At 37.7% G+C, this 25,892-nt stretch overlaps 1 pseudogene; it reads left to right on the top strand.

Annotated features, from left to right (window-relative positions):
* Nucleotides 1–180: 180 nt before the first annotated feature.
* LOC105723149 (mitochondrial transcription rescue factor 1-like) lies at nucleotides 181–16,742 on the top strand (annotated as a pseudogene).
* Nucleotides 16,743–25,892: the final 9,150 nt, after the last annotated feature.

Here is a 25,892-nt window from a genome sequence, read left to right as displayed (position 1 = left end):
AATAGTACCTACATGATGGAGTTAGTACAAAGTATGAAATGGGATAGCATAGGGAATGCATTTAGTACAGAGCAGGGACTATGGTAAGCACCACATTCACATAAGCTACTATGCTCATTATTGCACTGTGATCTTACAGGTCAGCCAAAGTAACCAGAGCTGGGACTTCAACCCTGATCCATGGCCGCCAAAATCTGTATCCAGCCCAGAACATTATATGGCTTCCAAGTTGGTGTCTGGAATCAGAGAGGGCAAAGTCCTAGTGTCTGCTCTACCAAATTCTGGCTGTAAGGATTTTGGACATTTTGCATTCATTCTTTAAACCTCCATTTCCTTATCTCTGGTATAAGAATAATAATATCTCTCTTGCAGACTAATTGTGAATATGAGAAGAGATTGTGCTCAAGGAAACCCCTTATTACTTAGGGACAAGGTTCTGAATGGCTGAATTATTTTATCCCTGGGGACTGCTCATAGACTCTCTTCAAATCCTCTGAGGTCAAGGCTGTTGCCACTGTTTTCACTAAGCTGTGGTTCAAGTCACTGATGATTGTTTATTCCCCAGCTGCAGTGCTGTTTATGATGCACTTCATGAGGTCCAGCTGTCTTGGCATTTGTAATAGGGTACCCTTTTGCTTTCAAAAGTATTCTAGTTTATGTGATAAATAGTTAGGTCACCCTAGTTAGTGCCCACGTGCTGAGCATACATTCTACTAGATAAAAGGCCAGGAGAAAACTAATGTATTATATATATTGTTCAGTAATGAAGTGTGTGTGTGTGTGTGTGTAGACAGAGATTTTCTAAGACAACAAAAGCTAACACATCTGAGCTGCACAGGGCTATTTTAATAGAACTATGCAGATATATGATATGGGAGTGTCCCAATAAATGTTAGTCCTCAACTACCTTCTTTCCTAAGACCTAGATGATTTTCAGGTGCAATCATTGTCTAAGGACAACAGGACAACACAATGTGGACAACCACATGGAGTCAATTGTGAACACTTGTGTTTAATCCTATTATTGCTCCAGAGGAAAAAGAAATTTCTTTTGACATGTCTCGTGATTGATTCACACATATAAATCACACTTTTAATAATTCCAAGACAAGATTCTGCATAGCAAAGGAAATAATTAACAAACTAAAGAGAAAACTTACAAAATGGAAGAAAATATCTGCAAACTACGCATCTGACCAGGGGCTAATATCCAGAATACATAAGAAACCCAAACAATTCAAAAGCCCAAAAGAAATGATTTAAAAACTGGCAAAAGACCTGAATAGACATTTCTCTAAAGAAGACATATACGTATATGAAAAAGTGCTCAATGTCCCTAATTGTCAGAGAAATGCAAATCAAAACTACAATGAGCTATCACCTCGCCCCATTACAATGGCTATCACAAAAAGACAAAATAACAAATGCTGTCAAGGACATGGAGAAAGGGGAACTATTATACACTGTTAGTGTGAATGTAAATTAGTACAGTCATTATGAAGAACATTGTGGGAGTTCCTCAAAAAATTAAAAATAGAACCACCATATGATAACAGCAATTCCACTACTGGATGTTTATCTAAAGGAAAGGAAATCAGTATGTCAAAGAGATATTTGTACTGCCATGATTATAACAGCACTATTCACAATTACCAAGATATGGACTCAACACAAGTGTGCATCCAACAAATAAATGGATAAAGAAAATGTTATATATATATATATATACACACACACACACATACACACACACACACACACACACACACAAAGGAATACTATTCAGCCACAAAAAAAATTGTCATTTGTGGCTGCATGGATGAAGCTGGACATTCTTAAAATGAAATAAGCCAGGCACAGAAGGACAAATACTTCATGATCTCACCAATGTGAAAGCTTTAAAAAAAAAAAAAAAAAAAAAAAAAAGTTATTCTCATGGAAGTATAGAGTAGAATGGTGCTTACCAGTGGCTGGAGATAGTAGGGAGCAGCAAATAAGGGGGAGAGATTGGTCCAGGGGTACAAAGTTACAGTTAGACAGGAGGGGTAAGTTCTGGTGCTACACTGTGCAGTAGGGTAACTATGGTTAACAATCTAGTATTGTATATTTTAAAAGAGCTAAAAGAATTTTGAATGTTCTCATACAAAGAAATGATAAATAAATGAGATGGACATTCGAAATACCCTGATTTGGTCACTATAGAAGGTATACATATATCAACCAGGCAGTGGCTCATGCCTGTAATCCTAACACTTTGGGAGGCCAAGGCGGGCAGATCACTTGAGGTCAGAAATTCAAAACCATCCTGGTCAACATGGTGAAACCCCCTCTCTACTAAAAATACAAAAATTAGGCTTGGTGACAAGTGCCTGTAATCCCAGATACTCTGGAGGCTGAGGCAGGAGAATCACTTGCACCTGGGAAGCAGAGATTGCAGTAAGCAGAGATCGTGCCACTGCACTCCAGTCTGGGTGACTGAGCAAGACTCCATCTCAAAAAAAAAAAAAGAATGTATGCATATCAAAACATCACACTGTCCTCCATACATATGTACAATTATTATGCGTTAACTAAAAGAAAAATCTAAAAAAAAATTTCAAGCCTTAGGTATTGAGTTTAGTAAGGTCCAAGAGAAGAGTCTGTCTCAAGATAATGGGAAATCCAGGTTTCCTGATATGTGAAGCCAGGAGAGAAGCCGCAGGAAGAACCAGGGGGCTGGAGTGATATGGGAAATTTTCTCCTGGTTGGCGAGGTCCTATTTTTTCTTCTTCCAGCTATTTTGAAATATATGATAGATTGTTATAAATTATAGTTACACTACTGTGAGAGGTTCTTAATATAATAGACTATTATAGTATTATAATAGACTTTTTCTGCTACGTACTGATATATATATATATTTTTTGAGATGGAGTTTCACTCTTGTTACCCAGACTGGAGTGCAATGGCACGATCTTGGCTCACTGCAAGCTCTGCCTCCTGGGCTCAAGCAATTCTCCTGCCTCAGCCTCCCGAGTAGCTGGGAATACAGGCACCCATCACCATGCCTGGCTAATTTTTTGTATTTTTAGTAGAGACGGGGTTTCCCTATGTTGGCCAGGCTGGTCTTGAACTCCTGCCCTCAGGAGATCTGACTGCTTGGGTCTCCCAAAGTGCTGGTATTACAGGCGTGAGCCACCACGCCCAGCCTGATCTTTTTTTTTTTTTAAGAGAGAGGGTCTTGTTCTGTCATCCCACTGGAGTGCCATGATCACTGCAGCTTTGAACTCCTGGCCTCAAGTGATCCTCCTGCCTTGGCTTCCCAAAGCACTGGGATTGTAGGTATGAGCCACCTATTCCTGGGCTGGAGTTCTTTAAAATATGCTTGTAGTTGAAAACAAAAATTATAACATCTTCTGAGGTATTCAATGTATGTAGAGTAATATATAAGACAACTGCAACACAAAGAATTGAGGCTAAAGGGACCAATATGGTGGGAATGCTTCTATATTCTACTTGAAGTGGCAAAAGTATTTATTCCAACTAAACTATGAAAAGTTAAATTTGTATACTGTAATCTCTAGGGCAACCAAAAACATACAAAAAGATATAGTGGAAATGCAATAGATCAAATGAGGTACAAAAAAGTTCCAAAAGAAGGCAGAAAAGGAAAATGAGAGGAACAAAAAAAATTTAGGGAGCAAAAGAAAACAAATGATGAAATAGTAGACTTCAAACATATCAATGATTACATTAAATGTAAATGGACTAAACAAACTAATTAGAACATTTGTCAAAATGGAGAAAAAAACATGAACCAAATATATGCTGTCAACAAGAAATTCACTTCAAATATAAAAATATAAGTAGATTAAAAGTAAAAGCATGAACTCTGGGCTTTCAGCTCAGAGGAAAACAAGAGGCAGCCTTCTTCTGTCATGTCACATCTGATTTCACCTGACACCAGCTGCCCCTTCCATGCCATCCAGGTTTAAGCACACCAAGATCAAAGATGTATACCTGAGGTACACTGGTGGGAAAGTCAGTGTCATCCCTGCCTTGACCCCTAAAATCAATTCCCTGGATCTGTCTCCAAATAAACGTTGGTGATGACATTGCCAAGAAAGCTAGTGACTGGAAGACCCTACGGATTACAGTGAAATGAATCATTCAGGACACGCAGGCCCAGATTGAGGCAGTACATTCTGCCTCTGCAATATCATCAAAGCTCTCCAAGAATCACTCCGAGACACAAAGCAGCAAAACAAAAATAGTAAACAGGGTGAAAATATCATTTTTGTTGCAATTGTCAGCATTTCTCAATGCAGCACTGATATTTAGCCAGAGAACTTTCCGGAACCCTTAAAGAGCTCCTGGAGACTGTCCACTTGGTGGACTGCACTACTGATGGCCACCACCCTCGTGACATCATAGATGAATCAACAATGGCATAGTGGAATGTCCAGCTACTTAAGAACTACAAAGGAAAATATTTAAATGAAGGTTCATTTGACAACCAAAAACATAGCAAAAGGATGAAACAAGATACACCAAGTTAACACTGACCAAAAGAAAGCTGGAGTAGCTATATGAATATCAAACAAACTATCCAGAGCAAAGAAGAGAGAGATAAAGAGGGAGATTACACACATGATAAAAGGGTCAATTCACCAAGAAGACAAAACAATTCTAAATGCATATGAACCTAATAAAAAAGCTTCAAAACACATGAACCAAAACCTGACAGAACTAAAAGGAGAAACAGACAAAACCACAATAATAGTTGGAAACTTCAATGCTTCTCTCTCTTTAATTGACTGATAGAGCAGATAGAAAATTCAGGCGTATTAACATTTTGGACTGAATGATTATGGCGAAGGTTGTGTGGTAAGGCTGTTTTGTGTATTGCAGGATACTTAGCAGCATCCCTGGCTTCTACCAGATGCCAGCAGCATCCCCTCCGTTCAGAACCACTGCTATAGAAGAACAGAATATCATCAATTAACTAAATCTAACTGACATTTATAGAATAATTCACCCAATAACAGGAGAATAAACATTCATTTTTAGTGCACATTGAACACATACCAAGATAGACATCCTAAGTTATAAAACAAACCTGAAAAAAATTAAAAAATTGAGATAATACAAAAAAACTGTTCTCTGACTATAATGGAATTAGACCAAAAACCAATGACAGAATAGCAACAGGAAAGTCTTAAACAGAAGTAATAACATTCTTTGAAATAATTCATATGTCAAAAAGAAAGTCTTAAGAAAAATGAGAAAATATTTTGAACGGAACAAAAATGAAAATAGAAGATATCAAATTTCGAGAGTGCAGCTTCAGTAGTAATAAGAGAAAATTTTGCAGCATTAAATGTGTATATTATAAAAGAAGAAAGTTTTCAAATAAATAACATTTTACCCAGAAATAAGAAGAGCAAAATAAACCCAAAGCAAACAGAAGGAAAGAGATAACAAACAGCAGAAATCAATATAATTGAAAACAGAAAAACAATGAAGCAAATCAATGAAGGCAAAAGCTGGTTCTTTAAAAAGATTAGTAAATTTGGCTGGGCAGAGTGGCTCAAGCCTGTAATACCAGCACCTTGGGAGGCCAAGGAGGATCACTTGAGCCTAGGAGTTCTAGACCGGCCTGGGAACCATAGTGATACCCCATCTCTACAAAAAACTTTAAAAATTACTCAGGTATGGTGGCACATGCCTGTAGTCCCAGCTACTCAAGAGGCTGAAATGAGAGACTCACTCGAGCCAGTTGAGGCTGCACTGAGCTATGACAGAGCCACTGCACTTCAGCCTGGGTGACAGAGAAAGTGGGCTAGTATGTTTAGCCCACTTACATTTAAATTTAAAAATTGGGTCTGGAGCGGTGGCTCATGCCTATAATCCCAGCACTTTGGGAGGCCAAGGCGGGTGGATCATCTGAGGTCAGGAGTTCGAGACCAGCCTGGTCAACATGGTGAAACCCTTTCTCTACTAAAAAAAAAAAAAAAACTACAAAAATTAGCTGGGCCTGGTGGCGCATGCCTGTAATCCCAGCTACTCAGGAGGTTGAAGCAGCAGAATCACTTGAGTCCAAGAGGCAGAGGTTGCAGTGAGCTGAGATCGTGCCACTGTACTCCAGCGTAGGCAACAAGAGTGAAACTCCATCTCAAAAAAAAAAAAAAAGTTAAAAATTAGTAACTATGATACACCTCTGGAATGACTGACAAAGAGAAAAGACAGAACACACAAATTATTAATATCATGAATGAAAGAGGAGCTAACACTACAAAGCATGAAGATATTAAAAGAATAATAAGAGACTACTACAAACAATTCTATGTACATAAATTTGATAAAGTAGATTACACGGGCCAATTTTTCAAAAACCATAAAACTAGTAAAACTTACTGAAGATGAAATGATAATCTGAACGATAATCCTAACTATTAAGGGAATTGAATTTGTAGTAAAAATCTTCCCCCAAAAATCAATCTTCAAACCAGACAGTTTCACTGTTGGAACAAATATTTTTAAAAAATTACACACAACCTCTTCTAGAAAATGAAAGAAGAGATAAACAGCTCCCAGTTTATTCTCTGAGACCAGCATGACTCTCACACCAAAACCAAACACAGTACAAGACAAGAAAAATACAGGCCAATATACCTTATGAATATAGGTACAAAACTTTTCAACAAAATATTAGAAAATCAAATCCACTAATAGACAAAAAGAATAGTACACCATGGGCTTTGTCCTCGGAGTAAAATTGATGAAGAAAAACCATTTAACAAAATTTATGTCCATGCAAAATAAAATCTCTTAGCAAAGTTGGAACAACAGGAAACTTAGCTTGATAAAGGTCATCTTAAAAATAAAATAAAACTTGGCCAAGCATAACGGCTTATATCTGTAATTCCAGCACTTTGGGAGGTAGAGGTGGGAGGATCACTTGAGGCCAAGAGTTTGAAACCAGTCTGAGCAACACAGTGAGACCACATCTCTACAAAAAAATTAAAAATTAGCATTATGTTATACTTAATGGTAAAAAACAAAATGCCTTCCTCCTAATATCTGAAACAAAGCAACAATCACACCACTCTTACTTAGAAGTGTACTAACCAGTGCAATAAAGCAAGAAAAATTAGTAAGAGGCATACAGATCGGAAAGGAAGAAATAAAACTATCCTTATTTGTAGAGAACATAATTGCTGGCATTAAAAAAAAAAAAAAAACAAGAAATCTATTTTTAAACACCTTGAACCAATTTAAAATGTGGGTTTAGTATCATGAATAAATTGATGTGCACAATTAATCAATCATATTTCTATTTACCAGCAATGAATAATTAGAAATCAAAATGTTTTTTACAATACCATTTATAATAGTTCCCCAAAATAAAAAAATCTTGGTATAAATCTAGCAAAATACAGAATCTGTATTGTGAAAATTGCAAGATGTTTATGAAATATGTTAAAGGCCTAAGTAATTAAAGAATACCAAGTTCACTAATTGGACATTGAACATAATAATGCTGTCAAATCCATAAAAAATTGATCTCTGGGTCAATTTTCAATTCTAACCTCTGGCAGGAATTTTTGTAATAAACAAGATTATTCCAAAATATTTATAGAAAGGCAGAATAACTAGAACAACCAAAACAATTGATTTTTGTTTGTTTGTTTGTTTGAGACGGAATCTCACTCTGTCACCCAGGCTGGAGTGTCGAGGCTCAATCTCGGCTCACTGCAACCTCTGTCTCCCAGGTTCAAGCAATTCTCCTGTCTCAGCCTCTTGAGTAACTGGGATTACAGGCGCCCACCAGCACGCCTGGCTAATTTTTTTCTATTTTTAGTAGAGATGGAGTTTCATCATGTTGAACGGAGTTCATCATCTTGAACTCCTGACCTCATGATCCACCTGCCTCGGCCTCCCAAAGAGCTGGGATTACACGCATGAGCCACCATGCCTGGTCACGATTGTTTTCAAAAAATAAATAGAATTGAAAGAATTTTTCATCAACATCCCGTGAAAAAAAAAATAAAAATAAATAAAATTGAAAGAATCATACTACCCAATTTTAAGACTTACTATAAAGCTACAGTATTTTATACAGCACTGTAATGGCAATGGGATAGACATATAGATTAATGGAAGAGATGAGAGAGCAAAAAAACAGACCCACAAAAGTATAGCCAATGAATATTTTATAATAGTGCAAATGCAATTCAATAAAGAAAAGATGGTTTTTTTAAAATGATGTTGAATAATGAGCTTTGACCTAAACCCCATGTCTTATATAAATATAGACTATACATCTAAAAGTGAAATATGAAACTGTAAAATGCTTAGAATAAATCATGGGAAAAAATATTTCATGTCTTAGGATTAGGCAAATAGTTCATACACTTGACACCAAAAGCACAATCTTTAAAAGACAAGATTAACACATTGGTGTTCATTAAACTTTAAGATTTTTGCTTTCCTAAAGACACTGTTAAGAAAAAATAAAAAGACAAGCTATAAACTTGGAGAAAATATTTGCAAATGTACCTGAGAACAGACTTGTATCAGCATGCATAAAGAACTCTCATAATTCGACAATTAAAAAGTGGGCAAAAATCTTGGATGGATACCTCATCAAAGAGTATGAATAGATAGCAAATAAGAACATTAAAGGATGTTGAAAATCATTAGCCATTACGGTCCTGGAGATCACATAATTAATTTAATCAGCCTTTATGTGAATGAATCTATTAGATTCTTTCCCAAGAGCCCATTTTCACAGGGAAGGAAATGGAGCATGATTAAAAGGAAGAAAAAAATTTTAAAAAAATAGGAAGGGTGGGCAGAGCCAAGATGGCTGACTAGTGGTGATCGGAGGCTCCCACTGAGAAGAAGCAAAACAACATGAGAATCCTACACTGGCAACTGAGGTATTCGTGTTCCATTATCGGGACTGACTAGGTGGTTGGCATGACCCACGAGAGCAATGAAAAGCAAGGTGGTGCATTGGCCCACCTGAGAGCCACATGGGGCAAGGGGAGTCCTCATCCCCAGGCAAGGGAGGCGGTGACTGAGCATGCTTCTCAGCCTGGGAAATGTGCTTATTCCACAGATCTGTGCAACCCTCAAATCAGAAGATACCACTTGAGAGCCCATGCCACCAGCGCCTTGGGTTCCAACCACAGAGCCACACAGATTCTCAACAACCACTTGGCTGGAATCTGCCTAAGACTACCAAGTTCCCTGGGGGAGGGTTGGCAGCCATCACTACAGTTTCTAGCTGCCTAAGACACTGAACTCCCAGGGTTGGGAGTAAGGGCGGCAGCCATCAATATAGCTCCAGTGATTTTTCCCTGCTGGAGTCAGGGAGACTGAACGGCTTGATCCCAAGAGATATTCCCCACAGCACAGCACACTGGTTGTTGCAGAATTATGGCCAGGCTGCCTCTTTAAGCTGGACCCTGACACATCCCTCCTCACTGGGTGGGGCCTCCCTGCAGGAACTCCAGCAACTCTAGCCAGGGTCTTAGGGACAGAGCTCTGATCTCCCTGGGCCTGAGTCTCTAGAAGGAGGGGTAGCCATGGTCTCCGTGGACTAGCAGACTTAGTCTTTCCTCCTGTTAGCTCTGAGTGGGTTTCCCCTCTAATGCAGTACAACCCCTCCACCAAGGGACAGCAAAAGTAGTTTGTTAAGTGCATCCTGGTTCCCATGCCCCTCAATTGGGTGAGACCCCCACAACAGAGGTTGCCAGAAACCCTATATGGAAGCATTCCTACTGGTATCAGGTTGGTGCCCTTTGAGGTCAGAGATTCCAGAGAAAGGGCAAGTACCCATCTTTGCTGTTCCCTAGCCTCCTTGGGTGACAGCTCCATGTGTGGGAGTTACCCAGATGAATAGGGTCTGAAGTGAACCCCTGGCAAACTGCAGCAGCCCTACAGAAGAAGGACCTGATCATTGAAAGAAAAGCAAAAAAGCAGAAAGCAACAACAACAGCATCAATGAAAAGCATCCCCACAAAAACCTCATCCAAAAATAAGCAGCCTCAAAGATTGAAACTAGACAAACTCATGAAGATGAGAAAGAATCAACAAAAAAACACTGAAAACTCAAAAGGCCAGAGTGCCTCTTCTCCTCCATATGATTGCAACACCTCTCCAGCAAGGGCACAGAACTGGATGGAGGATGAGATGGATGAATTGACAGAAGTAGGCTTCAAAAGGTGGGTAATAACAAACATCACTGAGGTAAAGGAGCATGTTTTAACCCAATGCAAAGAAGCTAAAACCCATGATAAAATGTTACAGGGAGTGCTAACTAGAATAGCCAGTTCAGAGAGGAACATAAATGACCTGATGGAGCTGAAAAACATAGCACAAGAACTTTGTGAAGCATACACAAATATCAACAGCCAAATCCATCAAGTGGAAGAAAGAATGTCAGATATTGAAGACCATCTTGCTGAATTAAGGCAGGCAGACAAGATTAGAGAAAAAAGAATAGAAAGAAATGAACAAAACCTCTGAGAACTATGGGACTATTTATAAAGACTGAACCTGTGACTGACTGGAGTACCTGAAAGAGACGGGGAGAGTGAAACCAAGTTGGAAGACACACTTCATGATATCACCCAGGAAAATGTCCCCAACCTAGCAAGACAGGCCAATATTCAAATTCAGGAAATGCAGAGAACCCCAGTAAGATACTCCATGAGAAGATCAACCCCAAGATACATAATCATCAGATTCTCTGAGGTTGAAATGAAGGAAAAAAATGTTAAGGGCAGCCAGAGAGAAAGGCCAGGTCACCTACAAAGAGAAGCCCATCAGACTAACAACAGCAGACCTCTCAGAAGAAACCCTACAAGCCAGAAGAGAGTCGGGGCCAATATTCAACATTCTTAAAGAAAAAAAATTTCAACTCATAATTTTATATCCAGCCAAACTAAGCTTCATAAGCGAAGGAGAAATAAAATCCTTTTTAGACAAGCAAATGCTGAGGGTATTCATCAACACTAGGCCTGTCTTGCAAGAGCTCCTGAAGGAAGCACTAAATATGCTAGGGGAAAAAAAACAATACCTGCCACTGCAAAAACACACTGAAATACAAAGACCAATGACACAGTGAAGAAACTGCATCAACTAGTGTGCAAAATAACTAGCTAGCATCATGATGACAGAATCAAATTCACACATAACAATATTAACCTTAAATTTAAATACCCCAATTAAAAGACACAGACTGGCAAAAAAAAAAAAACTGGATAAAAAGTCAAGACCCATCAGTGTGCTGTAATCAAGAGACTCATCTCATGTGCAAAGACACACATAGGCTTAAAATAAAGGAATGGAGAAAAATGTACCAAGCAAATGGAAAGCAGAAGAAAGCAGAGGTTGCAATCTAGTTTCTGAACAAACAGACTTTAAACCAACAAAGATAAAAAAAAAAAAACCAATGAGGGAGATTACATAATGGTAAAGGGATCAATCCAACAAGAAAAGCTAACTATCCTAAATATATGCACCCAATTCAGGAGCACCCAGATGTATAAAACAAGTTTTTAGAAATGTATAAAGAGACTTAGACTACCACACAATAATAGTGGGAGACTTTAACACCCCACTGTCACTATTAGACAAATCATTGAGACAGAAAATTAACAAGGATATTCAGGACTTGAACTCAGTTCTTGATCAAGTGGACCTAATAGATATCTGCAGAACTCTCCACCCCAAAACAACAGAATATACATTCTTCTCAGTGCCACATGGCACTTACTCTAAAATTGATCACATAATTGGAAGTAAAACACTCCTCAGCAAATGTAAAAGAACTGAAATAATAACAGTCTCTCAGACCACACAGTGCAATCAAATTAGAACTCAAAATTGAGAAACTTACTCAAAACCACACAACTGCATAGATATTGAACAACTTGCTCCTGAATGACTCCTGGGTAAATAATGAAATCGAGAAGTTCTTTGAAACCAATGAGAACAAAGAGACAATGTACCAAACTCTCTGGGATGCAGTTAAAGCAGTGTTAAGAGGGAAATTTATAGCACTAAATGCCCACATCAGGAAGTTAGGAAGATCTCAAATTGACACCCTAACAGCACAACTAAAAGAACTAGAAAAGCAAAAGCAAACAAATTCAAAAGCTAGCAGAAGACAATAAATAACTATGATCTGAGTGGAACTGAAGGAGATGGAGACACAAAAAATTCCTTCAAAAAATCAATGAATCCAGGAGCTGGTTTTTTTTAAAAAAATATATTAAAATAGATAGACTGGTAGCTAGACTAATAAGAAAACAGAGAAGAAGGCTGGGCACGGTGACTCACGCCTGTAATCCCAGCACTTTGGGAGGCCGAGGTAGGTGGATCACGAGGTCAACAGATCGAGACCATCCCGGTCAACATGGTGAAACCCCATCTCTACTAAAAATACAAAAAATTAGCTGGGCATGGTGGTGCGTGCCTGTAATCCCAGCTACTCAGGAGGCTGAGGCAGGAGAATTGCCTGAACCCAGGAGGCGGAGGTTGCGGTGAGCTGAGATCACGCCATTGCACTCCAGCCTGGGTAACAAGAGTGAAACTCCGTCTCAAAAAAAAAAAAAAAAGAAGAAGAAAAGAGAGAAGAATGAAATGGACGCAATAAAATATGATAAAGGGAATATCACCAATGACCCCACAGATACACAAACAACCATCAGAGAATACTATGCACGCCTCTATGCAAATAAACTAGAACATCTAGAAGGAATGGATAAATTCCTGGACACACACATCCTCCCAATACTAAACCAGGAAGAAGTTAAATCCTTGAATAGACCAATAACAAATTCTGAAATTTAGGCAGTAATAAACAGCCTACCATCCAAACAAAAGTCCAGGACCAGACAGATTCACAGCTGAATTCTACCAGAGGTACAAAGAGGAGCTGGTACCATTCCTTCTGAAACTATTCCAAACAATTGAAAAGGAGGAACTTCTCCCTAACTCATTATATGAGGCCAGAATCATCCTGATACCAAAACCTGTCAGAGACACAACAACAACAAAAAAAGGAAACTTCAGGCCACTATCCCTGATGAATATCAATGTAAAAATTCTCAACATAATACTGGCAAACTGAATCCAGCTTATCCACCACAATCAAGTTGGCTTCATCCCTGGGATGCAAGGCTGGTTCAACATACACAAATCAATAAGTGTAATTTATCACATAAACAGAACTAATGACAAAAAAAATGATTATCTCAATTGATGCTGAAAAGGCCTCAGATAAAATTCAACATTCCTTCATGTTAAAAACTCTCAATAAGCTAGGTATTGGTGGAACATATCTTAAAATAATAAGAGGCATGTATGACAAACCCATATCCAATATCATACTGAGTGGGCAAAAGCTGAAAGCGTTTCCTTTGAAATCTGGCACAAGATAAGGATGTCCTCTCTCACCATTCCTATTCAACATAGTATTGGAAGTTCTGGCCAGGTCAATCAGGCAAGTGAAAGAAATAAAGCATCTTCAAATAGGAAATCAAATTCTCTCTGTTTGCAGAACACACGACCCTATATCTAGAGAACCCATCATCTCAGCACAAAAGCTCCTTAAGCTGATAAACAACTTCAGCAATCTCAGGGTATAAAATCAATGTGCGAAAATCACAAGCATTCCTATACACCAACAGTAGACAAGCAGAGAGCCAAATCATGAATGAACTTCCATTCACAGTTGCTACAAAGAGAATAAAACACCTAGGAATACAGCTAATAAGGGATGTGAAGGACCTCTTCAAGGAGAACTACAAGGAAATAAGAGAGGACGCAAACAAATGAAAAAACATTCCATCCACATGACTCAGAAGAATCATTATTGTAAAAATGGCCATACTGCCCAAAGTAATTTATAGATTCAATGCTATTCCCATCAAACTACCATTGACATTCTTTACAGAATTAGAAAAAACTACTTTAAAATTAATATGGAACCAAAAGAGAGCCTGCATAGCCAAGACAATGCTAAGCAAAAAGAACAAAGCTGGAAGCATAATGCTACCTGACTTCTAGCTATACTACAAGGCCCAGTAACCAAAACAGCATGGTACTGGTACCAATACAGACATATAGACCAATGGAACAGAATGGAGATCTCAGAAATAAGACCACACATCTATAACCATCTGATCTTTGACAAAGCTGACAAAAACAAGCAATGAAGAAAGGATTCCCTATTTTAATAAATGGTGCTGGGAAAACTGGCTAGCCATTTACAGAAAACTGAAATTTGACTCCTTCTTTACACTTTTTACAAAAATTAACTCAAGATAGATTAAAGACTTAAGACTTAAATGTAAAACTCAAAACCATAAAAATCCTAGTAGAAAACCTAAGCAGTACCATTCAGGAGATAGGCATGGGCAAAGGTTTTGTGATCAAATCACCAAAATCAATTGCAACAAAAGCAAATATTGACAAATGGGACCTACTTAAACTAAAGAGCTTCTGCACAGCAAAAGAAACTGTCATCAGAGCAAACAGGCAACTTACAGAATAAGAGAAAATTTTTGCAGTCCACCCATCTGACAAAGGTCTAATAAACAGAATTTACAAGGAACTTAAACAAATTTACAAAAATAAATAAATAAAAATTCCATTGAAAAGTAGGCAAAGAACACAAACAGACATTTCTCAAAAGAAGACACTTACGCCACCAACAAACAATATGAAAAAAAGCTCACCGTCATTGATCATTAGAGAAATGGAAATGAAAACCACAATGAGATACCATCTCACGCCAGTCAGAATGGCAATTATTAAAAAGTTAAGAAACAACAGATGCTGGCAAGGCTGTGGAGAAATAGGAGTGCTTTTACACTGTTGGTGAGAATGTAAATAAGTTCAACCATGGTGGAAGACAGTGTGGTGATTCCTCAAGAATCTAGAACCAGAAATGCCATTTGACCCAGCAATCCCATTACTGGATATATACCCAAAGCAATATAAATGATTCTGTTATAAAGACACATGCACACGTATGCTTACTGCAGCACTATTCACAATAGCAAAGACATGGAATCAACCCAAATGCCCATCAATGATAGACTGGATAAAGAAAATGTGGTACAAATACAGCGTGGAATACTATGCAGCTATAAAAAGGAATGAGATCATGTCCTTTGCAGGGACATGGATGAAGCAAGAGGCTATCATCCTCAGCAAACTAACATAGAAACAGAAAACCAAACAATGCATGTTCTCATCATAAGTGGGAGCTGAACAATAAGAACACGTGGACACAGGAAGGGGAATATCACACACTGGGACCTGTTGGGTGGGAGAGAGCATTAGAAAAAAAAAGCTAATGCATGTGGGGCTTAAAACCTAGGTGACGGGTTGATAGGTGCAGCAAACCACCATGGCACATGTTTACCTATGTAACAAACCTGCATGTTCTGCACATATATCCTGAAACTTAAAGTAAAATTAAAAAAAAAAAAGATAATTTAACTTTGCCCTAATTAACTCCTTGCTTGGGTGATGAGTGCACTAAATCTCAGAAACTACCACTAAAGAACTTATCCATGTAACCAAACACAACCTGTTCCTGAAAAACCTATTAAAATAATAATTTTTAAAGATTTTAAACTAAAAAAAAGAAAAGGAAAAGGAAGGAAGGAATACTTTGAAAGTAAACCTCATCTGCTTCCCAACTTTGTTAAAGGAGACAATAATGTAGAGTAGGAAAAGCATGGATGATGGCATTGACATGGGGTTTTAAATCCACCTTCTTTACGGTTCCAGGTCTTGAAGAACTCACGGTCCACTAGAAGAGATAGACACACTAACAGACTGATAATCACATAGGCCTTCCTATGCACCAGGCATTGTGATAGTTTGTAAACAGGTAGAGGGTTGCCTGCAGTCAGCACAGCCACAGGGGACAAGAGGCCCTAATACACATGTTGTGCCATAGCTATGTCTAGTGTCAGATTGTTTGCCAGTCTCTTAAGAAAGCCAGATGCCTGGCCTGGACTCTGGGGTGTGCTCCAAGGGACACCTTCACACAAACTCTGTACTTCTGGAATCAATACTTATATTTTTCTAGTACTAAGTTAAATGCATCAAATTGTAAAACACTTTTCCATAATATTTTCTCAAGGAGACTCCCAGGGCTTGTAATATCTTCAGAACATATTTTTCCATTTTCTTTAAGACTCAAAAGTAATATAAACTCTAAAAAAAAATCCACCAAAAGGTCTCTGCAAAAAGTAGAAGATGAAGAGGACTCTGATGAAGAAGGTGATTGTAAGGAGATGAGTGAGAAGGAAGAGGAGCTTGAGGATGAGCCTATTATGATCAAGATTATTAAGACCTGGAAAAAGTAGTGCAGTCTTTTCGGTTCAATGTTTTCCTGAGCACAAACCTAGACGCTGGGAGCAACAGTGTGGAAGATGGATTCTACAAAGATGAACTCAGGCTGAATGGGGGAAAATTGCGGAAGAAAAGTAAAATGACCAAAGCGGAAGACACATTGGATCTTCTCATTTGAGAGGATAAAAAAGCAGGAACGGAGACAGTGATACAGATTCTACTGGAAAAAAAAAAAAGATGTTTGAAGACAGGACTGAAAGTGAAAAATACAGAACAGTGTTACAAGATGGCAAACAAACTTCAAGTTGCCTAAGAAGAGTATGTCTAAACGGATGGATTGCTTTTTAGTGAAAAATAAAAAGATTGTGTAAGTATTGTGCCTTAATCTTCATAACAAACCTCTGAAGTGACGATCATAACACTCAACATTTACTGAGTACTTGCTATGTGCCAAGCACTAGTCTAACCATGTGTCATGTCTAATACCATTTAATTATCATGATTACCTTGTAAGATAGGTACTGTTAGTATCCTTGTCTCACAGACAAGAAAATCAAGCATCGGAGAAGTGACCTCCCAATGTTAAATAATTAGGAAGCCACAACACTGGAAATCAAATTTTTCTGAATCTTGACACTGTCATAACCACTATGATAAAGGGAGCCACGGGCTGCAGTAAGAGTGCAGAGGAAGAGTGCTTTACGTAATCCTAGCCTAAGAACAAAAAAACGTTTCCTTCAAGGAAGTCTTAGCTGAGACCTGAGAACATTAGGAGTCAGAAAGGCAAAGAAGATAAAGGCATGTGCAAAGACCTGGAGAGTTCCCAGGAATGCTGAGTAGTTTTGGTCTGATTGGAGAATAAGAGAAAAAATCAAGACACGAGACCAGAGGTCAGGTCAGAAAAAGTTTTCCTGTGTGTTGTATTCATCAGAATTCTTGTGGCTTCAAGAAACAAGTTTGTGGAACTACACTAGGGAGAATCAGAAATGTACTGGTTCAAGTAGCCCAACTATTGAAACCACAAAGTTAAAAAGTTAGATTGATCTCTCTCTCTCTCTCTCTCTCTCTCTCTCTCTCTCTCTTTCTCTCTCCCCTAGTTTTTTCTGTTGGCTTTATTTTCTCAGATCATCTTCATCCACAAGACAGAAATTAACACTAATGTCACCTTCAGGATTGCCTTTCATAGTGGCCACAGAGATTCTTTTCTCTGAAATATAATGTTTAATTTCCAAACATTTGGGGATTCTTCTAGATATGCCTCTTGTTGTTAATAAATAACTTATTGAACTGATCAGAGAATTGTATTTATACCTAAGGTATAATTCCTTTGAAATTTTTTAAGACTGACTTTATGGTTCTGACCATAAAGACAGACCATAATGACTTTATGGTTCAGCATATGACTAATTTTGCCAAATGTTTCATGTAGACTTTAAAAGAATGTACATGCTTTTATTTGGGGATGCAAAGGTGAATAAAGGTCAATGTGGTCAAATTTGTTTATCATACCACTCAAATACTCTGCTCACTAACAGATTTTTTGTCTGTTTGTTCTGTTAGTAACTACAGTAAATGTGTTAAAATCTCCCACTATAACTGTGAACTACTTTATCCTTTTATTTGTTAGCTTTTGCTTTGTATACTTGAGACTACATAATTAAGCAGGTACAAATTTAGAATTATTTCTGGTGGATGAACCCTTTCTGACATGAAGAAATGTCCCTCTATCTCTACAACTGTTATTGTCTTAAAGTCTATCTTATCTGATATTAATATAGCTGTGTGAGCTTTCTTTTGGTTAATATTTGTGTGGTAAATAGTTTTTCATCCTTTAACTTCATCTTTTATCTCTCTGCATCCCTATGTGTGAGATCTTCTCCTTGCAAACAAAATAAAATTGGACTTTATCCAGTCTGAAAATCTTTTATCTTTTGACTGAATTATGTGGTCCATTTACATTATATCATTATTAATATATTTGGGTTTAATCTACCATTTTATTTTCTACTTGTTTCATCTGTATTTTTTCCTTTCTTTTTACCTTCTTTTGGATTAAACATCTTTGTTACATTGTTACCATGTTTGCTTTTACTCATTTCTTTTTTATTACTTCAGCCATACTCTAGAGATTATAACGCACATATTTGATTTACTATATTCTAATGTAAATTAATATTTACTTCTCAAATAAGACAAGGCCTTAGAACAATTTAGCTACATTCACACTCTCCTACCTTTGTGCTCTTATTGCTATAAATTTTAATTTTACATATCTATAATAAAACCCACCATACCCTATTATTATAATAAAGTGTTAATAATATTAATATATATTTATCTAAATGTTTATCCTTTGCATTACTCTGTATTTCTCTCTACATTACCGGGCTTTTATCTAGGATTGTTATTCTGCCTAAAGAATAGCTCTTGGCGGGGCACGGTGGCTCACTCCTGTAATCTCAGTACTTTGGGAGGCCCAGTTAGGCAGATCACTTGAGATCAGGAGTTCGAGACCAGCCTGGCCAACATGGCAAAACCCCATCTCTACAAAAAATACAGAAATTAGCCGGGTGTGGTGATGCGCACCTGTAATCCCAGTTACTAGGAAGGCTGAGGCAGGAGAATCACTTGAACTTGAGAGATGGAGGTTGCAGTGAGCCAAGATTACACCACTGTGCTCCAACCTGGGTGACAAAACAAGACTGTCTCAAAAAAAAAATAGCTCTTAGTATTTATTTTATTGTGCTCACTCACAACAAACTCTCCCTTTTTGTCTGGCATTGTCCTCCATTATTAAATGATACTTTTGGTGGATATAAAATCTTACGTTGATAGTTTAGTTTCTTCTTCAGGACCTTAAAGGTGCCATTTCAGTTTGTTTTTTTTTTTCTCTTAAAAAATCAACTATCCATCTTATTGTTACTCCTTTGAAGATAGTGTTTGTTTTTACTCTGGGTCACTTTATTATTTTTTCTCGGCTTTCATTTTCAGTAGTTTTATTATGTACCAAAGTGTGGTTTTATCTGAATTCATCTAGATTAGGGTTCATCGTACTTCTTGAATCACTGGTTTGATGTCTTTTGCCAGGTTTGAAAACTTATCTTTCTTTCTTCAGATAAGAAGATCATTCTTCACATCATTCTGATTCTTCAGATAATTTATTGGCCTCATTTTCTTTCTCCTCCTTTTCTGGGATGCTAATTACATACACATTAGGCCTTGTCCCAGTGTGTCTTATGGCATTTTCTGTATTGTCCATTTTTTCCCTCTCCATGCTTTAATCTAGATCTTTTCTGTTTGACCGATTTTCCACTGTACTAATCTGCTTATCTGTCTAATGTTTACAATAAGTTTTTTCTATGTACTTGGTCCAATTTAGTGTTAAATCACCTATTAAGTTCTTGATTTTTGTTATTTTTCAAATATCTATATATTCTTTATAGTTCTCTTTATAGATTTCAGGACTTTGATGAAATTTAGCAGTCTTGTCATCTATTTTCTTGATGATATTATTCACAAATATTTCAAAGTTCAGGTTTGATATTTCTTGTATCTGGATCACACATGGATCTGAGTCTATCTTTTTTCCTTTCCCTTATATTTTAGTAATTTGACTCTGACATACCTGTTAATTTTTTTTAACATTTTACATCGTGTACGAAAAAAATTATAAAGGCTCTAGATACTGTTAGCTTCCTACAAAGAAAATCTACTTTTATTCTGGTAGACAGGGGCATAGTCACCTAGCTCCAATGAGGGAATGAGATAACTAGAGGCCCCCGGTTTAAGATTTAGTTTGAACAGCCCCTCCAGGGTCTCAAATGAAAGCCTAGGGCATTTCCCAGGACATGTCCCCCATGGCAGACCCTGGCCTCCAGTTGCCTCTCTGTGGTGCCATGAGACTTCAGAAGTTCTGCTTAAGTTTCTTAGCCTCTTCACATACACCTTCTATGTGGGTCATCAGTCTCGTGTACAGATTAGAAATCCGAAAACATCTTGAGGGAGAACATGTTAGGGAAGGTTGGGCTCATTCTCAGCAGTCCCCTTTTCTCTGGGATCTTCTCCCTTCCCATCCTGGATAACCTGGTAGCACTGAACCCCAGTGTACATCTCCCTGGTCCCAGAAAACTGTTGAAAGCTCTGGGTCACCACTTTCTAGGCCTGCTGAGAATCAGCAGTGTGAGGGGAGAAAACAGTGGAGAATTTAAGGCTTACCACCAATCTCTCCAGAATCTTAGCTGCTGAAGTCAATGCTGCATCATTCCCTTTCCTTCAAACAGCTGCTTTGTTTCTTCTTTCTGTTTGTAATTAACATATTTTATTTTTTGGAGAAGTTTTAAGTTTACAGAAAAATTGAATGGAAACTGCAGTTTCCGTATACCCTCTCTTCTGCCATTACCACCCCACTTCCCCTACAAACACACAGTTTCCCCTATTATTAACATCTGGTATTAGTGTGGTACATGTTTTATAATTGATGACACAATTTTTATACACTTTCATTAACCAAAGTCCATAGTTTACATTGGGACTCACTTTGGATTGTGCATTCTATGAATTTTGGCAAATGTATATGTGACGTATTCACAGTTACACTATCATACAGAATAGCTTCACTGCCCTAAAAATCTCATGTGCTCCACCTTTTCCTCCCTCTCTCCTTCTGAACCTTTGGCTACTACTGATTATAAATTTGCCTTTTTCAAGAATGTCATATAATTGGAATCATACAGTATGTCACCTTTTCAGATCAGTTATTTGGTTTAGTAGTATGCATTTGAGGTTTCTCCAGGTCTTTTGATGACTTGGTAACTCCTTTATTTTTACCACTGAATACTATTCCATTGTCTGGATGCACCACGTTTTGTTTATCCATTCATCTCTTGAAGACATCATGGTTGCCTCCAAATTTGGGGAATTATGAATAAAGCTGCTTTAAATATTTGTGTGCAGGTTTTTATGTGAAAATAATTTTTCAACTCATTTGGGTAAGTCCCAGGGAGGACAATTACTGGACTGTATGGTAAGAAAATAGTTTTAGTGTTCATATCATTTTGTGTTCCCACCAGCAATGAACGAGACTTTCTGTTGCCCCACATCAGTATCAGTGTTTTAGGTTTTAGCCATTCCCATTCTAATATGTATTTAGTGGTAGCTTATTGTTTCAAACACCTGTTTTTTATTTTGACCAAAATTTTAGTTGTTTTCAGCAAAAGTATTGCTAAGACAAGCTTCTCCACCACAACAAAGAAGAAGGCGAGATTTGCTCTCTCCAGTCCTAAGTTCAAAACTTCTGAGGAAAGGCTCTGATTGGCCCAAGTAGAGTCCAGTGCCCACATTTGACAAGGGAAATGAGACTTATAAGATAACAACTCCAATGCTAACCACATGATTGAATTGGGCAAGGCATTTATTGGAAGGAAGAAAGCATTTCCAAAAAGCAGAAAGGAGTGCTGACAACTACAAACAACAGGTATCTGTCACAGCGCCATGCTGAAGAGTGCAAACTTGATCAGCTTCACCCTTAGCTTAATAACACGTCTATAAGGCAATGCACTGGCACTGACCTGGAGGAAACACAGAAATAATTGTTCATTTGAGCATTATCTCATATTGCCAGATGGCTTTCACAATAAATAACTTATAGAGAATATTTTTAAATCATCCATGTTTTTACTATAGTATATGCATTGTTTTCACTTACAATTTTTTAATTGATATTGCTTCCGTGAGTCTGTAAGCATCTTCCTTAATAATTGTGAGTATAGTATGGAAATTAAGGACACAGTCTCTGAAGCCAGACTGTTGGCATCAAATTCCAGCTCTGCAACTTGCTAGGTTTATGACCTTGCGGCAGTTATTTAACTTCTCTGTGCCTCAATTTCCCCACTGAAAAGTAAAGATACTACTAATGCTTACCATATTGGGTCATTATAAGGATTAGATGAGTTCATATCTATAAAGTGCTTCAAACAATACGTGTACGTTCGAAACAAATATTTACTCATTATTCTATCATTATGTAATTTTTTAAAGAAACAGTCTTACGTTGATTGGTGGTGTTTTCATTCTCTATTATGAAATTTCAATTTCTATTGGTGGTGTTTTCATTTTCTATTAATTTTCTTTTTAAAAATTATTTTATACTGTCTGATTTCCTTAAGTTTATTTTTGTCTTTTGAACTTCCTGGGACAAATACCTAGTTTATTGAATTGCCTTCTTCCTATTTAATCATGAAACAAGTTAATGCTATTACTTTTTACTTTATCTCTGATGATTGTTGTTTGTTCATTATAATTTTTAACGTATACCTGAAGACTTACTTCCCTTGACTCACAACTTGTTCGGTAAGACAGTTTTGGTTTGTTTTAATTTCCAAATGCTTGGTTTTCATTGTCGCTATAATATATATCTTTTGTAACTAGTTTCTTGGTTTTATTAGGTGTAGTCCAAAATAGTGGTGTTTTCTGCTTTGGGGAATGTATTACATTTTCTCAATAGCCTAACATATGAACTGTTTCTGTTAAAATTCTCTGGACATAAGAAGCCACACTCTTCATAAACACAGATTTGTATACATGGCTACTACATCTTGTCTATTGGTTATGCCATTTATATCTTCTCTGCCCCTATTTATTTATTTATTTATTTTTGAGACGAAGTCTTACTCTGTATCCAGGCTGGAGTGCAGTGGCACGATCTCTGCTCACTGCAACCTCTGCCTCCCAGGTTCAAATGATTCTCCTGCCTCAGCCTCCCAAGTAGCTGGGACTACAAGTGCCTGCCACTACGTCCAGCTAATTTTTTTAGAGACAGGTTTTCACCTTGTTGTATTTTAGTAGAGACAGGGTTTCACCATGTTGGCCAGGATGGTCTAGATCTCTTGACCTTGTAATCCACCCACCTCAGCCTCCTAAAGTGCTGGGATTACAGGCATGAGCCACTTTATTTATTTTACTGGCACATTTATTTTTTTACTTGCTAAATTTGTCAAGAAATGAGAGGGGTGTTTCTATTGTACATTATTGTTATGAAATTTCTCCTTGCATTAAAGCTATGATATTTGGCACATTGTTTCATGATGTCACATCTTCTTTGAATTTTATTTTTATAAGTGTAAAATGATCTATTAATCCTATTTAGCATTTCATGCTTTGAATTCTTCTTTACCTAAAATACAATTGCAAGCCCTTCTTTCTATGGTTTCTATTTGCTCTTCCCAGCCTGTTATACTTGGTCTTGTTTCTTCACTAGGTCATTGTACATTACAGGTAATCTTTTCAATATGAGAATTTAATCCCTTAAAATTAACTATTAGCCAGGCATGGTGGCACTGTCTATAGCCCCAGCTACTCACGAGGCTGAGGCAGGAGGACAGTTTGGGTCCCCAAGAGCGCAAATCCAGCCTGGGCAAAATAGCAAGACCAGGTCTCTTAAAAATACATTTCAAAAAAGTAGTTCTTACGACGACATGTATTGTCATGTACTTGCGTTAATTTTTTCTGATTCTTTGCTATTTTCTTCATTTCCTTCATTGTTTTCTACACAAACTTTTTTCTCTCAGTAATTTGGAAGGTGGACCTAATTTGTTAAAATTACATCTTTAGTTATTTCTTAATAAATCAAAAACATTTGAAACAACACTTATCTCTTAGCCTTGGAAATAGAACACACTTTTGATCTTGCTGCATGTAAAGTGAGATCATCAGCACACAAGATCCTTCTCTCTCTCCTTTTCCTGCTTCTCCTTTCTTCCACCTTTGTCAGTCAAACCCTAGATTAACCCAAGTCTTTATTTTCACTGATACATACTTTTCCTTATTTTATTTCCATTTCCTGAGACACTTTCATCATAATTGGAAATAGGAGAAAAATTGATACAATGTGAGTTTCTCTTTCCAGAAGGCCTCAAATGATGCTTTATCTGAAAATAATTATTTTACATACATAGATTTCCAAGGATTTGTGATGTTATGTGATGGGTTTTCATTCCATCCCACATGTAGTGTTCTGTTTCCCTGTATAAGCATACCACCAATGAAAGAAGTGTTAAGAGCACTTTAAATGTCTCATTTTAAATACTGTTTTCAGTTTAAGAATGTTATTCAAAATTTAATGGTCTGATAAGAATTAAGGTTTTTAGAAATCTGTTCTAAGAATCTTGCAGACACAAGCACAAAAGAAAGCTATGCTCAGACTATTACTAGGAGCTCTATATTTAAATTTCAAATAATCACAGTCAGAAAGCTCTGAAAAGCATGAGATTCTCTTTCTTCTTATAAAAGGAAGGAGACATTGCCTACTTTTGATTTCAACAGAAAAAGGACAATAGAGAGGCAAAAAGGAAGTGGCAGAAAGGCCAGTCAAAATTTCTCCTCCAGCTGGCTAGAAATAGATGAACACGAAAGGAGACAAGCCCTAGGGGTGACACTTTGACATCAACTTAATGCCAGCAGGATGACTTACAAAGAGCCATTCCAACTGAGGTCTAGGAATCCATTTAGAAAGAAATAAGCACTTTTTGAAAGTTTTTGAATTTTGCCTAGAAATTAATGTCTTTAAAGAGAATTCCTAGAGACTATTTTCCTGTTAAAGGATCCATTCATGTCTCTTCCAACAAAACCCTTCCTAGTCTGTGTTGTAAAATAAACCACAGTTGAATGAAAAGTTCTCAGTTACAGGACAGGTTCCCCAAAAAGCCAGCTCTGGGAAGCTCTGGATACATGATATGTATTGGGGGTGGTCCCAGGATGAAGAAGGGAAGAAAAGGAAGCAGGATTGGTCAGAGGAACATGGTGGGCCTAAATGAAGTCCTCAACTGACCCCACAAGTAGCTATGAAGCTGGGATGGCCCTTCTGATAGCTTCCCCAAGTTGAGATGCAGATGGGCCCTCTTTCCCAAGAAGGCATGACCCTGGGCAACATGGCTGTCTTCAGCTAAGGCCAATTCCCAGAGAGGGTTAATAGCTAAGGGTTGTCAGCTAGCAGTCGAGGGACAAAAGTCTCTCAGTCCCAAAGAGAGATCTGTCTGGGCTGCTCAGCACCCACTGCAGGCTCTGTCCTGGCTGTCCTCATACCACACTCTCTCACTCAGTATAGTGATGCAAATACCATCACTATACAGATAGCTCCTAAATGTAAACTTCAGTACAGAGATTTTTTTAGGATATTTTCACTTGATGGTTCCAGACGCCCGAATCTCAGCATGTCTATAACTGAATTCATGGTCTCTGTTATGAACTAAATGTGTGTGTACTCCTGAAATTCATATGTTGAAATCTAACCTCCAAAGTGATGATATTAGAAGGTGAGGCTCTCATGAATGGAACTAGTGTCCTTATAAAAGAGACCTCAGAGAGCTGTCTACCTCTTTTCTTCCCATGTGACAAGGAGAAATCAGCCATCTGGAACCTAGAAGAGGGAGTGCACCAGGACCTGGCCACACTGGCACCCTGGTCTCTGACTTCTAACCTCCAGAGCTGTGAAAAATATATTTATGCTGTTTATCAGCCATCCAATA

This window comes from Aotus nancymaae, unplaced genomic scaffold, assembly GCF_030222135.1.
Source record: "Aotus nancymaae isolate 86718 unplaced genomic scaffold, 86718_ANA_hifiasm-v0.15.2.pri h1tg000015l_1, whole genome shotgun sequence".
Taxonomy (NCBI): domain Eukaryota; kingdom Metazoa; phylum Chordata; class Mammalia; order Primates; family Aotidae; genus Aotus; species Aotus nancymaae.
Note: the sequence above shows the minus strand (reverse complement) of the source record. Positions and strands in the feature narration are given on the sequence as shown.